We start from the raw sequence: 4,862 nt of genomic DNA on the forward strand, positions 1-4,862 counted from the left end.
TTTCACCATGTTGACCAGGATGGTCTCGATCTCTTGACCTCGTGATCCACCCGCCTCGGCCTCCCAAAGTGCTGGGATTACAGGCTTGAGCCACCGCGCCCGGCCCAATTGCTCTGGGTTTTATACCAGGGAGGAATGTTCCAAATCTTCATTCGCCCGGAGTCCAAGCCCTCTGTTGTCCTGCCTTTGTCCAGTTGTGGTTTCCCGTTAACCTTTTCTATGTAGTATAGAAGTACTTGGAGGTTCTGCCTTCGTCACTTCATCCTCCTTGCCTCAACTGTCTAGCAGTACTGCACAGCTTTCCTTTGATAATTGAGATTAGCCACTCCACCCAGAGAGTAACATTTCTTTTTCTTTTGTTCTTTTTTTTTTTTTTTTTTTTTTTTTTTTTTTTTTTTTTTTTTGCCTCTTGGTTTAGTGGTACATGAAGCCCAAAATGGCTAAGCGGCAATCTCCTGTTCCAATGTGTTAGAACCGTAACTGTGCCCCGTGGGGGAAGCATTTTCCATTAGGGACTAAGAAGATCTCTGGACCAGCAGGGCTCTAAGTTTTTGGGAATGGAAGCAAACTTTTGTCGGTGGAGCTAACTTCACCTTCATCCATCAATTCTTTTTTTGTTTTATTTTGTATTTTATTTTGTTTTATTTTGAGACAGAGTCTTGCTCTGTTGCCCAGACTGGAGTGCAGTGGCACGATTTCAGCTTGCTGCTACCTCTTCCTTCCCAGTTCAAGCCATTTTCCTGCCTCAGCCTCCCAAGTAGCTGGGATTATAGGCATGTGTCACCACACCCAGCTGATTTTTTGTGTTTTAGTAGAGATGGGGTTTCACCATGTTGGCCAGGCTGGTCACGAACTCCTGACCTGAAATTATCCTCCCACCTTGGCCTCCCAAGTGTTGGGATTACAGGCATGAGCCATCACGCTCAGCCCACCCGGCAATTCTTGGACCCATATATTCTGGCTGTGGGGAGACAGTACCATGGAAAGCTTTCTGACTCAAAGCGTATACCTTGATCTATGAGACAGAATTCTTTTCTGAGAGTTGTCTCCCATTTGGCCCTATAACTGAGTTTTCAGTATGCAATTCCACTTTTCGTGTAGATCCGCTGCTTCTGAGCAATGTGGTGTGTGATGGGACCAGTCGATTGCAAGGACATGCTTCCATTGTTGCACTTCCTCTGCAGTGAAATGCCTTTCTTGTTTAGAAACTATATTGTGTGGAGGCCATGACTACTGATAAAGCATGTTGTTAATCCTTGGATGGTGGTGCCAGCCGAAGCCTAACTAGCAGACCCATACCAAAACGTGAGTGTTTTCTGGTGAGGATGTCTTTGACAATTTTGTGATAGAAGAGGACCCATTACAGCATGGCTGGCTGGTCTCCTCTAAGGAGTGGTGCCATATTGGATGCTCAGTGTTGATTTCTGCTTTCAGGAGATTAGGCCCAGCAGTAAAGTTAGCTGGGTCAGCCTTGGTAAAGGGAAGTTCTTATTGCTGAGCCCATGCATACCCTTTACCCTGCTGTCATGAACATTTTTTAATGGGCCCACTGAGCAAGCACTGAAGTAGCTAGGAAAAGTGACAGGTATCTTTAGAGTGCGTGATTTTGTCCACCTTATTCCTAGTGGATCACCTTTGGTAGGCGTTCACATGGGACACAATCCTTTCATTGAGGTCTACCCATATACCTTTTCCCAGGTTTCCTTGTTACCACTCTGGTTCTTCCCACATTTTTGACCATCCAGCCAAGCCATAGGCAACTTTTGATGAATCTGTGTGTATGCATTCATCTTGTCAACTCTCACTCCAGACCCAGAAATAGGCCAATATACTGCCTTCAGTTTTGCCACTGGGAAGATTTTCCTTTAGTACTGCCTTTCAGGGTCAGCCTTTAGCGGGGCTGTAGTGCTTCTGCTCTGTACTTTTGGATGGTACTAGAGCTAGTCATCGGACTCTGGGAGAGCTGGAAGCAGCCCTCTGGAATGCAGGCAACCCTGGCTATTGGGCTCATGAGCAGAGGAAGTTGGGGTGCCAGTAAGGGTACAAGCGAGAGCACTAAGTATCCACATCAGGCGGCCGGGGAAACCAGTCTTTGGTATGCAGACAGGCCACGGGTGGTGAGTAAGCACGTAGAAGGAGACAGTATTCCTCTCACCCTTGCATTCTTTGAGTAGTTCAATACATTTCAAAACTCAGTTGGATATTGTGTTATGAACTGTGACGGAGCTGTAATCTGGGTGTACTTTAACAGTGTTGAGAAGGATCTCAGTTGTCTGTCCAGCCATCACTGGGTGCCTTCAGGCTCCATGGCAGGTAAAGGGGAACACTGGCACCCAAAGCTACCTAAGGCCGCCCATGAGATGCAGAGACTCCACAAAGAAAAGCAGGTCCCAGTGTCACACAGCACCATCCAAGAACATTCCTAGAGACACGCAGAATTCCTTATGATAAAAGGTTTTGTTGCTTCAAAAATATGAAAGTTCAATGTGTGTATCTACCCAGTAATGTTGTTACAAGATGTATAAAGGAGTATCTATTACAGATACGCAAGAGGAAATAGACAAGTCTACAGCTGCAGTGGGAGATTTAGAATTTTTTTTTTTTTTTTTTTTGAAATGGAGTCTTGCTCTGTCGCCAGGCTGGAGTGCTGCAGTGGCACGATCTTGGCTCACTGCATCCACTAACTTCCAGGTTCAAGTGATTCTCCTGCCTCAGCCTCCCGAGTAGCTGGGACTACAGGCACGTGCCACTACACCCAGCTAATTTTTTGTATTTTTAGTAGAGATGGGGTGTGGGTAATCCCCCTTCTGGGCACTGAGGAAGGAGAGCTAAGCGGACCCCCGGCACAATTAGTGCCTGAAGAATATCTTAGTCTATATTGTTGCTATTCAGTTATTTCCTTTTATATAATCCTTTATATATAATCTTATATTAGTTTATAGGCAAAACAATTAGTGCTGGAAGAATATGTTATGACTCAATTATTTCTCTGTGTGTGTGTATATATATATATATATATACACACACACACATAGAATTATATCTTAATTTATAGTCGGAGGAATGTCTAGAGCAGACACGGTACAGAGCATGAAATAAGGGAAAAAACAGCTATACATAGATAATCATATCTTGTTTATAGTAGGAGGAATGTCTAGAGCATACACAGCGCAGAGCATGAATTAAGGGAAAAACAGACCAGGAGAAGAATCTATGGCCCAAGCAGTAGTGCCCCTGCCTGAAAGGACATGCACTACATGGCAGGCTGGCCCAGGTGGCAGCGTTGAGTATCGTAAAGTTACCCGCTGTACAGCAGGCTTGGAGCAAGAGTCACTCCTCCTACAAAGGAGTTGCAGTACCTTGCGTCCAGTTCTTGTGGAAAGCTGGCCTCAGGTCGGCAAGCCCGCGAGCATCCAAGGGCTTAAAACCCCTCTGGTATAATCGTGCCTAGGTGGCTGTATACGCGGACAGCTCTGTTACTCCTGTACTGACTCAAAGCATCCTCCTATAGAAATCACTGGAAGCTGCCAGCAGGTGGCTGTATAACCTGTCAGCTCTATTGCTAGTGCTGACTCAGAGCATTCTCCTATAGAAACTCTTAGAAGTTGCCTGCCCTTAGATAAGAAATGTTGCTTACTGCACCCGTCTTACTGTGCACTGCCCATCTCCTTGCCTCAGTGACCTAATGGAGGTGGACCCTTTGCTTATCACACATGTGATTGTCTTGACCCTATTGCTGTCCTTAAGATGACCTCACTCAAGACCCTCCCCGCTGTCTTGTACCTAATAAATACAGTCACGCCCAGACACTCGGGGCCTCGCCTGTCTCTGCTTATAGGTGGTGTGGCGCCCTGAGCCCAGCTGCTCTTTTCCAGTCCTTTGGTGTCTTGTCTTCTTCTTTCTCGGATCCAGCACCTCAGCACAGCAATAGGGGACACCCCATGACTCTGGTAGGCCTGGACCCTACAACAGGGTTTCACCATGTTATCCAGGATGGTCTCGATCTCCTGACCTTGTGATCCACCTGCCTCAGCCTCCCAAAGTGCTGGGATTACAGGCGTGAGCCACCACACCCAGCCTGAGATTTAGAATTTTTATCTCATGTTATTTAAATAGTAGAGAAAGATGAGGTTAGGATATACATTTGCGAGAGATGAGCACACTGCCTAGTTTACCTGTCCAGTATAGTGTCTAGTAAATGAAGGGAATCACAGAGTGCTTATCTGGCGTTGAGAGGGAAAAAATAAACTGGAAGGGGCAAGAAGGTTTTTGGGGGAGAGGAAACCCTTCTTTAGGCTTTTGATTATGCAAGTGTATGTAGTTGTCAAATTCATCCACCAAATACTTAACATCTGCACTTTTACTTGTATATTAATTATATTTCAAGTTCAAAGTAACATAATTGGTTTAGATTTCACCAAATGAAACACATTTGTGGCCCTCTTCAGCCCAAGGATCCCCAGTTTGAGACCCATGGTAGTAGGTACAATCTAAACCAGGAGTCTAGACATGGGGTTTCTGTAACCCAGTGTGACTTCAGGGTTTCAGCCTTTTCATTCATAGAGTAGAGGCTTTGGTGTCCTTGTGGGGGTATATCTGCTTCATGGATAAGGAATTGTTCAGTTTTCAGTGATTTTCATCATTCAGATACCATTCTGTCAATTAGCCTTTGTGCTGTTGTTCTGTGTTTGATGTATTTTATCTTATTTTTTCTTGATATAGAACCTCACTCTGTTGCCAGGCTGGAGTGCAGTGGCGTGATCTCGGCTCACTGCAACCTCCGCCTCCTGGGTTCAAGCAATTCTCAGCCTCCTGAGTAGCTGGGACTACAGCTGCGTGCCACCACGCCTGGCTAATTTTTT

This window comes from Cebus imitator, unplaced genomic scaffold, assembly GCF_001604975.1.
Source record: "Cebus imitator isolate Cc_AM_T3 unplaced genomic scaffold, Cebus_imitator-1.0 Scaffold263, whole genome shotgun sequence".
Classification (NCBI taxonomy): domain Eukaryota; kingdom Metazoa; phylum Chordata; class Mammalia; order Primates; family Cebidae; genus Cebus; species Cebus imitator.